This window comes from Rana temporaria, chromosome 8 (assembly GCF_905171775.1).
Source record: "Rana temporaria chromosome 8, aRanTem1.1, whole genome shotgun sequence".
NCBI classification, from domain to species: domain Eukaryota; kingdom Metazoa; phylum Chordata; class Amphibia; order Anura; family Ranidae; genus Rana; species Rana temporaria.
This window is the reverse complement of record NC_053496.1, coordinates 81859063-81871257: the sequence shown is the minus strand read 5'-3', so window position 1 is coordinate 81871257 and position 12195 is coordinate 81859063. Positions and strand designations below refer to the sequence as shown.

The following is a 12195-nucleotide window of genomic DNA, read 5'->3' as shown; positions in this document are numbered from 1 at the left end:
CGATACTAGTAGAAAAATTAATAAAATAAAAATGCCATAAATCTATCGCCTATTTTGTAGACGCTATAACTTTTGCGCAAACCAATCAATATACGATTATTGCGATTTTTCTTTTTTTACCAAAAATATGTAGAAGAATACGTATCGGCCTAAACTGAGGGAAAAAAAAAGTTTTTTTTTTTTTAATTTTGATATTTATTAACCACTTACCCCCCGGACCTTTTTGCGATTCGGGACTGCGTCGATTTAACAGACAATTGCGCGGTCGTGCGACGTGGCTCCCAAAAAAAATTGGCGTCCTTTTTTTTCCCACAAATAGAGCTTTCTTTTGGTGGTATTTGATCACCTCTGCGGTTTTTAGTTTTTGCGCTATAAACAAAAATAGAGAGACAATTTTGAAAAAAATTAATATTTTTTACATTTTGCTATAATAAATATCCCCCAAAAATATATAAAAAAAACATATTTTTTCCTCAGTTTAGGCCGATACGTTTTCTTTTACATATTTTTTGTAAAAAAAAATCGCAATAAGCGTTTATTGATTGGTTTGCGCAAAAGTTATAGCGTTTACAAAATAGGGGGTATTTTTATGTCATTTTTATTATATATTTTTTACTAGTAATGGCGGCGATCAGCGATTTTTTTTTTTCCGGTATTGCGACATTATGGCGGACACTTCGGACACTTTTGACACATTTTTGGGACCATTGGCATTTTTATAGCGATCAGTGCTATAAAAATGCATTGGATTACTATAAAAATGCCACTGGCGGTGAAGGGGTTAACACTAGGGGGCGGGGAAGGGGTTAAGTATTCCTGGGTGTGTTCTTACGGGGGGGGGGGGGTGGCCTCACTAGGGGAAACACTGATCCTCGGTTCATACATTGTATGAACCGAAGATCAGCATTTCCCCTGCTGACAGGACCGGGAGCTGTGTGTTTACACACACAGCTCCCGGTCCCCGCTCTGTAACGAGCGATCGCGTGTGCCCGGCGGCGATCGCGCCCGACGGGCACACGCACGGGAGTCGGGGGCGAGCGGGCGGCGCGTGCGCGCCCCTAGTGGCGGCTGGGAGAGAGGACGTCATACTACGTGCTCTCGCCCAGCCGAGCCAACTTGCCGACGTATAACGGCGGTGGGCGGTCGGCTAGTGGTTAAATAAAAATGTAAAAAATATTGTGTTTTTTTTTTTTTTAATTGTCGCTCTTCTTTTGTTTATAGCGCAAAAAATAAAAAACGCAGAGATGATCAAACACCACCAAACGAAAGCTCTATTTGTTGGGGGGGAAAAAACATAAAGATTTAGTTTGGGCACAGTGTTGCATGACCATGCAATTGTCATTCAAAATGCAACAGCGCTGAAAACTAAAAATTGGTCTGGGCAGGAAGGGGGTGAAAATGCCCTGTATGGAAGCGGTTAAATACATGTTACTTAAACAGAGTTGAACAGCCCTGCCCAGGGGGCAGTCCCTCCGGACATAACCCTCCTCCTTGCAGCATGCAGCCCCAGTTTTTTTCTGCCTAGCAGAGAAGAACGTTGGCTTCCTTTGGGCCCAGTGCCCCGAAGACATTTTTTTATTTTATTTTATTTTGTTTTGTTTTGTTTTATTCTTCTATCAACTGCCGGGTGGGCAATGGTGCTGGATATATAGATCCTTGTAATCTCCTCAGTCCGGCCATCGAGCGTGAGCACACCTTAGCGAAGCGCTGGGTCTGCCATGACATACCCAATGGCTCCTGGGGTGGCCGGTGGGCTTTTTTGCTCCAGGGTCCACACATGACTGGGCTGTTGTGTTCTCTCACTCACAGTGGACCGGGCCGACAGCTACTTCAACGCGGTTGTATGCCTGTCAGGAATGCGCCAGCAGGTCCTGGCATGGACGGGTAAGTACAGTCCCTCGGCAGGTCGGAACGACTGGACATTCCTGGGGTTCTCCTATCCTCCCCTTCCCTGCTCTTTCACATTTCCCTCCGATGTTCTACACTCGCTGCTACCGGGGTGGACCTGTGGGGGGCTCCTTTTCCCATTGGGGGACTGTGGGGTGTCTGGGCCCGTTTTTATCTGTGGGAGTGTGCTCTGCCTCAGGGAAGCCCCATTCGGCCTTCTCATTCACATCGCTGCGTTTCGCCGCCATTTTTTACATGCCTGCTGTTTACAATAGAATTTCCCATTGGTGGCCATTTTGTCGTGGCCGCGCTATGGTACAGCTTGTTATTGCGGGCAGCCATTTTCTTGTGGTCGCGCCCTGTTATCTCTGAGGCATCTGGCGGCCATTTTGTGTGGGTTTTGGCCTCTAGTGCTGGCTTTCTGAACAGCGCGCAGCAGAAATTCCCCTCACAAATCTTTCCTCAAAGCTTTTCCTCACAGCTTTTTCCTCACAACACATGCTGCGTGCAGCAGCACTGAGCAGTCTCTTGCTGGGTTGATGAGTCCCCTGGGTAACCCCCCCATGTCAGTGCAGCAAGGAGGGTGGACTTTCAGGTCTTGAATAGGTCCCTGAGAGCGGTCTGTGTTATGGAGTCAGTATTTGGTCCTCCTTCCCCAAACAAGCCAGAGGTGGCAGCTGGTGCCCCTGCACCTGCGGTTCCCATGGACACTTTGTCGGCAGTCCTGGAAACATTTGTTGCCAGGGTGGAAGCGGCATTTGGGTGTAGGGGGCGTACAAAGCGCCCCCTCCCCTGCCATCTCCTGGGGAATGCTCTGACTCAGACCTGGGACTGGCTGCGGCGCAGAACCCCGGTTCTGGGTTGTCAGAGGATGCGGACCAGGACCTTCCTTGTGAGGAAGACCCTTCGCCTGGGTCAGTGCAGGACAGGGCACTTGTTAGTGCACTTATCAGTGCTGTGAGGGACTCCCTTAAGCTGGATGGTGCAGCCGAGGCATCCACTGAAGGCTCAGTCTATTTTGGGTCGCAGAAGTCGGACCGCTCTGTAAAGGTTTTTCCTTATGTGTTTTTGACAAGTTCATTGATAAGGAATGGGAAAAGCCGCAGAAGTCCTTTGTGGTTCCTCAGCCCCTGGCGGTCCATTACCCTTTTGAGGATAGCCTTTTGAAAACATGGGCTTCTCCTCCGGTGGTTGACCCCCCCGGTTGCTCGGTTAAACAAGGTAACCACTCTCCCTATAGAAGGGACCCCTGCTTTCAAGGACCATACTGATAGGAGGTCCGAGGCGCTGACCCGCTCCATGTTTACCATGCTATGGTCTGCATTGCAGCCTATTTTGGCTGAAACCTTGGTGTCTCAGACTGAATGGGCAAAGGTTTTGCACCAGACTGTGGAGAAGCATCAGCTCTCTCATGAATTTGTTAGACTGGCCGACCAGTTGGTCCAGGGCCGTGTATATGTCTGTGATGCTACCCTGGATGTAGCCCCCTTGATATCCAGAGCCTCTCTTTCTGCAGTGGTATTGCGCCGCCTAAATTGGATGAAATGCTGGTCTGTTGACCGAGCATCCAAAAAAGCCCCGGCTGATTTACCCTTCAAAGGTGGGAGACTTTTTGGTACCTCGCTGGACAACATTATTAAGGATGTCACTGGAGGTAAGAGCACTCTCATCCTTCAGCCCACCAAGGGGAAGGAGCCGCGCCGTAAGCCGGGTCCTTCTTTTCCCACACAGAAGTGGTATTTTCGCCAGTCAGGGCCCGCGGGTATACTCTCCCAGGCTGACAAAGGCTCATCGGGGGAAAGAAACGTCCCTGGGTGCGTAAGCCGGCATCCACACCCACCATCGCATGAAGTTTTGCCCTCACCTGACTCATGGGTGGGGGGATGGCTTTGCAGGTTCACAGCTCTGTGGACCTCCCTGCTCTCCGACCAGTGAGTCTGCGAGGTGGTCTCTTCGGGGGACAAGATAGTTTCTTTCCTGTCCCCCGAACAGATACTTTCCCTCAAATCTCCCTCTCCTTCCGGATCGTCAGTCTGCCCTATTAGGGGCAGTGCAAAACTTACTAGGTTGCGGAGTAATTGTACCTGTTCCGCAGGACGAGAGGTTTTAGGGATTTTATTTGAATCTGTGGTCCTGAAGAAGGACGGGGTCCGTCCAGTCTTGGACCTCAAAGCCCTAAATGCCTTTTGTGAGAGTACGGAAGTTCTGCATGGAATCCATTCGCTCCGTGGTGGCTGCGCTCCATCCGAGGGACTTTCTGGCATCCTTGGACATCAAGGACGCATATTTGCATATCCCAATTTGCGCAGGACACCAGAGGTTTCTGTGCTTTGCAATAGGAGAAGACCACTATCAGTTTGTGGCTCTTCCCTTTGGCCTAGCGTCAGCACCAAGGGTTTTCACCAAGGTGCTTGCACCGATTCTAGCTTTGCTGAGACAGCGAGGCATTTCTATCGTGGGCTACTTAGACGATCTTCTTCTGAGAGCAGCTTCTGGCTCAGAATTAGAGGTGCATGTGTTTGATTCTGGACTCTGCGGAGGCAAGAGTCTTTCTTCCCCTGGAAAAATTGCAGACTCTTCAGTCTGCGGTGATGCTGTTGGCTTCTTGCAAATGGTCGTCTCTCTGTTTTTGCATGCAAGTCCTGGGTCTGATGGTAGCCTCCTTCGAGGCAATACTGTATGCCCAATTCCACATTTGAGTATTGCAGAAGGAGATCCTGTCCAAATGGAATAAATCTCCATTGTCTCTGGATCGCCAGATTCAGGTAAGCCACCTAGTCAGAGTCTCTCTAAATTGGTGGCTGAGATCCCGGGTTCATCGCTCCGGGAAGTCGTTTCTTCCCTTCCAGTGGACGGTGATTACGACGGACGCCAGCCTCACAGGCTGCCGATCAATGTCCTGGAACTTCGGTCGATCAGGCTATGCCTCTCCTCGTGGTCGAGGAGGTTGCAAGGTCACCTAATCAGGATTCAGTCGGACAACGCCACAGCGGTGGCTTATGTCAACCATCAGGGGGAACACGGAGCTCGGCTGCAGCGTCCAAGATCACTCACATCCTGTGGTGGGCGGAAAGAAGCGTTCCAGCTCTATCGGCCGTCTACATTTCGGGCATAGAAAACTGGCAGGCAGACTACCTGAGTCGCCAGATGCTAGACCAGGGGGAATGGTCATTGCATCCGGAGGTGTTTCAACTCCTTTGCAGGAGGTGGGGCACACCGCAATGTGTCGAGGTTCGTGGCCAAATCCAGAGATCCCTGGGCAGATGCGTTGGTGGCCCTGTGGGGTCAGTATTGGCTAATTTATGCCTTTCCCCCCATTGAAGTTGCTTCCTCGGCTGCTCTGCAGAGTGGAGGCCGAAATGATCCTGATGATTCTAATCGCTCCGGATTGGCCCCGGCGTCCTTGGTGCGCTGATCTTGTGCACCTGGTGGCAGATTCACCCTGGCAGCTGCCAATGCGGGACAACGTTTTTTCTCAGGGTCCCATACTTTATCCTGCTTTACAGTCACTGGCTTTAATGGCATGGCTATTGAAAGCCAGGTACTAAGGGACCAAGGTCTTTCCGACTCGGTCATCTCAACCATGCAGAGGGCATGGAAGTCTTCTTCCAGGAAGATCAACCATCGCACCTGGAAGGCCTACATCTCTTTGTGCGAGGAGATGGGGTGGCGTCCACGGACGTATACAGTTTTCCAGGTTCCTGCTGTTTTTACAGCGTGGAGTAGATCAGAAACTTGCCTTAAGCTTCATTGAGGGGCAGATTTCAGCCTTGGCTGTGTTCTTTCAGCTGCGTTTGGCGGCCCATTCTCTGGTGGGTACCTTTGTGCGGGGGGGTTCGTCATATACTTCCCCCTCTTAAATCACCTCTTCCTCCATGGGATCTGAATCTGGTGCTCTTGGTTCTTCAGGAACCTCCCTTTTGAAAACATCAGAGAGATTCCTCTCTTGACACCGTCTCAGAAGGTGGCTTTTTTAGTGGCCATTACGTCCGTCAGATGTGTTTCTGAATTGGCGGCCTTGTCTTGCAAGTCGCCATACTTAGTCCTCCATAAGGATAAGGTGGCGTTGCGCCTGCAACCTTCCTTTCTTCCGAAGGTGGTTTCGGCCTTTCACCTTAACAAGGACATTGTACTTCCATCCTTGTGTCCCCAGCCAGTGCATCCTAAGGAGGTTGCGCTTCATACTCTAGACGTGGTACGTGCTTTGCGGGCGTACTGTCCGCTACGGCTCAATTTTCGGAGGTCTGACTCACTTTTTGTGTCGGTATCTGGTCCACAAAAGGGCCTGGCGGTCTCGTCGGCCACCATTTCTTGGTGGATCAGGCACACCGTCATACAGGCCTATGCTCTTAAGGGGCGGGCGCCCCCTTTCCGGTCACGGCACATTCAACCAGGGCAATTGGTGCTTCCTGGGCTTTCCAACATCAAGGTTTTGCAGGCGGCTGTTTAAAGTTGCAACTCCTCCGTTGCTTGTTTTGGGGTAAACTTGTTTGTTTTTACTGATACTGTTCCCACCCCTCGTTTTTTTTTACACTGCTTGGGGACGTTCCATATGTCAAGACTTGTGAAGGCTGTGTCTGTCCATGGACGATAAGAGAAAATAGGATTTTTTGTACTCACCGGAAAATCCTTTTCTCTGTCGTCAATGGACGGACACAGCACCCACCCCTCCTTTTTAGGTTTGTACTGCTTGTTACGAACTGAGACTGCATGCTGCAGGGAGGAGGGTCATGTCCGGAGGGGGCGGGGCTCTTCAACTCTGTTCAGACCCTTAATGGGCAGGCTAAACATACCAAGTTGATCGGTCGATCAAATTGGGTACAACCACCCTCCATATTCCCTTGCGATTATCGCTAGTGGCTATAGCCACTAGCGATAATTTCTGTCTTCTGCTGCCAGAGCTATTGTCCCTGACCAGGAGCATATAATTGCTCTGCAGGAGGGATTCCCTTGTCAGCACTGTCTGTGTTGATGGGGGAATTGTGCAAATTTCTTTCCTGCAACCATTTTGCACAGTGTATGGCCTACCTAAAGTCAAAAAAGTCAACAATTTCCATTGGGGGGGTGTACTTACATTATCACGTGGCTATATACTTCAAGAAAAACATGTAACTAACTAGACCATTTTCTTCGAGCCACTACAAAAGACTTATCGACCATAACATTTTCTGAGGTCACTCCTGGCTCATTTCAAATGGATCCAAAAGTGAAATTCTACCCCGACAATTTATTAGTCTTATGTAACAAATATACAATCCCAGTACAGATCTACAAGCAACAGCCGCCAACATTCACTAACATGCTCTTTCTTGTTGGCTATTTTTCATGCTGTGTTAATATCACTCTCTGAGCCTTCCAACTTCTGCAGTATTAAAACACATCTCTTTAAGGCCACCGAAAGTTTAACTGTTGCTATGCTTGTTCATATAGTGCAAATTAGAATCCAATTGTACACAAAAAGAAAAAAGCATAAAAATCGTAAAATTATAAAAAAAAATACCAAATTTGTTGGTAACCAAAAAAAAATGAGAGATTTTGTTAAATGCCAACTACAGTGAGGTTGATTTACTAATAAAGCAGATCATGACTTTTCAGTTTGCTTAAATGGGTAGTGAACTGCACCTTTTTAGAAAAAACAAAACCTGCAAGACCATGACAGAATGTGCTAGTATGCATCACATACTGGCACATTACAAAATACTTATCTCAGAACAAAGCCTTCCGGCAGCGCGCTGTCACCATTGACAGAGCTTTCTTCTTCACCCGGTCTTTCATCTGGGTTTGCATGCTCCATCCAGGCTGTCTGATTGACCGCGTCGCGATGTCACCATATGCTCTACTTCTATTAAATCAATCCTAGCGTCTTTCCAATGATTAGACTTTTATGTTTGTTTTTAGAATTATTGCTCTAATATTTATACAAAATAAATTGTATGTAACATTCACGTTTTTCATGCTGGTCTGTATTTTTAAAAGTATTTAATGTGAATGATGAAAGAAAATACATTTTGCTAACTCATTAACCACTTCCAAACCAGGCACTTCCCCCCTTTCTGCCCAGGACAATTTTTAGCTTTCAGCGCTGTCGCACTTTGAATGACAATTGCAAGGTCATGCAACACTGTACCCAAACTACATTTTTTGTAATTTTCTTCCTATATATAGAGCTTTCTTTTTTGGTGGTATTTGATCAACTCTGCGGTTTTTATTTAATTTTTTGCGCTATAAACGGAAAAAAACTGATGGGCACTGGTAGACGGCACAGGTGGGCACTTATAGGTGGCACTGGATAGGCAGCACTGATAGGCATTAGTGAGTGGCACTCATTGGCACTTTGATGGGGCACTGACGGGCATTACTGATGGGGCACTGATCCATACTGGCTAACATTTATTATATAGACAGGTTTTTGATTTGATTATTTGTAAAGCGCCAAATACAGTTCAAGAACTGCGCCTAAGGATGGCAGGTCTTGGGCACTGATTGGCAACTGATCTGCACCTTTTCATGGGGGCTGTGCTTACAATCATTGTGCTGATTATCAGCACAGACCCCCCGCCCTCTGACAGGGAGAGCCACCTATCAGCTCTCCCTGTCAGCGTGAACCGAGGAGAGCCGTTTACCACAGTTCCTGATTCACGCGATGATCAGCTGTGATTGGTCACAGCTGATCACGTGGTAAGAAGCCTCTGTGAAAGGCTTCATACCACGATCAGAGTTGCTGTGTGTCAGACTGACACACAGCACCTCTGATCGCCACGCTGCGTGGCCCCACGGGCGTGCACCGGCTGTGATATATCCTGATCACGTCATATGACGTCCGGTCATGATATCACACCCACTTTTCCACCATCGTTCTGCTATATGGCGGATCGGCAAGTGGTTAAATAATGTTTACTATTTATTATCAAATGCAAACTGTAGGGGTTTGGCAATATTTTAGAACTGCTTTCAGAAATAGAAGTGTTAATTGTTTATTTTATCAATTAACATAATGGAAAGTAAATGAACAAAAAAGAAATCATAGTTAATTTTAAACAAAAAAAACGACTTCAGCCCTGGAAGTAGTTACCCCCTTAATGACCAGGCCGTTTTTTGCGATACGGCAGTGCGTGGCTTTAACTGACAATTGCACGGTCATGCGATGTTGTACCCAAACAAAATGTATGTCCTTTCCCTTCCCTTCCCCCACACAAATAGAGCATTCTTTTGGTGGTATTTGATCACCTCTGCAGTTTAAATTGTTTTCACTATAGTCAAAAAGAGCAACAATTTTGTAAAAAAAAAACTTATTTTTTTCTATAATAAATATTTTTACTGGTAATGGCAGCAATCTGCGGTTTTTAGTGGGACTGCAACATTGCGTCGGTCAAATCTGACCCTATGTGCCACTTTTTGGTGACCATTGAAACCAATACAGCAGTGTTATAAAAATGCACTGGCAGGGAAAGGGTTAACAATAGGGGGTGATGTGTTCCCTAGGGACGTGCTTTCTTACTGTTGGGGAGTGGGCTAACGGGGAGTAGAGGATCACTATTCCGGATCACTAGGAACAGCAGATCTCTCTCTTCAAAACGGGGATCGGCCTTGCTTATAGTGAAAAGTGGCTGGCGGACATAGAGTCCGCCGGACCCGCGCATGCACTTCCCCCGCGTGAGGTGCATGCCCGCACGGACCGACGTACGCGTACGTCGGTTCGTGCAGCCAAGCCCCCTTGCCGTAGTATATCTGTGGTGGGCAGTCGACAAGTAGTTAATATCACTATGTTTCCATGGCTGATCACTGCATCTATGGTCCTGAACATTGCCCATTTTTTTTGTGCTTCTTCAAAAGAGCTTCAGCAGCACATCTTGAAATCCTAGTCTGCTTTGAAATCTTTGCCAGGGAGCGACTTTGCAGAATAATTGCCTTGTGTCTTGTTGCTATTCCTAGACCCCTTTCACACTGAGGCAGTTTTCAGACATTTTCACACTGGGGCGGTGTGCTTGCAGGACAGGAAAAGGAATCCTGCAAGCAGCATCTTTGGGGCAGTGTAGGAGCGATGTATACATTGCCCATTGGAATGAATGATCAGAGCTTTTCACAACGCTGGCGCTTGCCCAGCAGCTTCTTTGCATCTCTTTAGGAGCAGTGAATACACCGCTCCTAAAGCACCCTGCCCATTGAAATCAATAGGCAGTGGCACTTTGCAGGCGCTTTTAACCCTTTTTCGACCACTAGCGGGGGTTAAAAGTTACCGCCAACGCACAAGCGCTTTTAGTGTGAAAGCACTCTAAAGCCTCACACACGATCGAATTTCCATCGGACATTTCTGTGGACTTTTGTCCAAATGGGCGGTGGCCGTGAATTTGTTCTGCATACACACGGCAGAACATTTTCAGCCAACTTTCACCAAATCACGTGTTTTTCCAGCTCTTTACTGCCACCCTTTGGGCAACTACTGCTATTGTTGGCTGATGTTTTGCATTTGTTCTGAGCATGCGTGTTTGTAATGTGTAGTACACACGATCGGATTATCCTCCATCGGACGTTTTTTGTTTGAGAGCATTTATACCGAACATTTGTCCATTGAAAACCTACATATGAAATGGACAATTGTTGGCATCTGCTTGGTATTATCCTTCAAAATACCTGTGCAAGTGTAAAACCGCTTTCACACTGAGGCGTGTCGTTTTTGCGGCACTAGGGGTGCAACGGATCAAAAAACTCACGGTTCGGATCGTTCCTCGGATCAGAGTAACGGATCGGATCATTTTTCGGATCAGCAAAAAAAAAAAAAATAATCTCCCCCACTGCAATATCCACATCTCCCTCCCCCACTGCAATATCCACATCTCCCTCCCCCACTGCAATATCCACATCTCCCTCCCCCACTGTAATATCCACATCTCCCTCCCCCACTGCAATATCCACATCTCCCTCCCCCACTGTAATATCCACATCTCCCCCCCCCCCACTGCAATATCCACATCTCCTCCCCCCCACTGTAATATCCACATCTCCCTCCCCCCCCCACTGTAATATCCACATCACCCCCACTGCAGTAGCATCACTAGGGTTGGTGTCACCCGGTGCAAAAAAAATAAAATGGTGTGGCCCCCTCCCACCAACTATAGTCCCCCCCTCAGTACAGACCCCCCCCACCTCAGTACAGGCAGACAGTAACCCCCCGCTAGTGCAGACAGTAACCACCCCCCCCCCCCCCGGTAGTACAGGCAGACAGTAACCCCCCCGGTAGTACAGGCAGACAGTAACCCCCCCCCCCGGTAGTACAGGCAGACAGTAACCCCCCCCCTCGGTAGTACAGGCAGACAGTAACCCCCCCCCCCGGTAGTACAGGCAGACAGTAAACCCCTCCCCCCCGGTAGTACAGGCAGACAGTAACCCGGCGGTAGTACAGGCAGACAGTAACCCCTCAGTGCAGACCCCTCATTAGTATGACTGCCAGTCCCCCTTACAGACCTCATACAGTGGCGTGTGTGTCCCTCGAGCTCCTCTGTGGGTGTAAACAGAGAGGAGGGCTGCCGCCGGTGTACCAAGATGGCCGCCGCCTTTCCTAATCCTATGGCCGTGGCAGCAATCCTCGGATCGCATAGCGCGCCGATCCGAAGGGGGTGACCCGTTCGGATCAACGGTGATTCGTTGCGGCACTATTCGGCAAATTGGGTCTTCTCATGCTATAGAAACCATTCCAAGAGTTGCAGCTGAAGGACAACTAAATCTGTATAGGTCAAAGCCTTATAAATGATGCAGTGAATCATGGCATATGTCTACACAGTTATTCTCTAGTTACCTCAGTTAGACAATAGTAAATATAGCAGTTACACTGTTTTCAATGCTAAAGGGCATTTAGGCTGGTAGCAGAATGGTGAAAGTGTGAGCAGATGCTCTGTCGCCCTCTATGAGAATGGTAACCAGTATGCCTGAATGCCAATCTGAAAATATCCTTGCCAAGTTGATCCAATAAGCTGAATCGGCACTATAGATGCTACAACAGATATCAGCACTTATTTGCATATGCATGTTAAAACTAAATAACAAACTATGGCTTATAAGTAAAATAATAAGCAATTTAATGTGACACATGCCTAAACAAATGTGTATGTGGGGGGCTAATATAGAGTATATTATTTTCAAATAGGTATGGACTTGCACTGAGGAAAGGGAACATCACTGCACTGCAAAGCACAGCCTTTAAGGAAGACTAAGCAATATGACTGTTGACACACGCATAGGCATCAATCAATGCATTATATTATATAAATAAACAATTTGGGAATATTGTAGATTTCATGCAAGATGCGTTTA

At 47.8% G+C, this 12195-nt stretch overlaps 1 protein-coding gene across 2 annotated transcripts in view; it reads left to right on the top strand.

Moving 5' to 3' along the window:
• The window catches only part of RNLS (renalase, FAD dependent amine oxidase), a 184114-nt gene that overhangs the window by 154649 nt on the left and 17270 nt on the right, over nucleotides 1-12195 (top strand). The window lies entirely within an intron of this gene.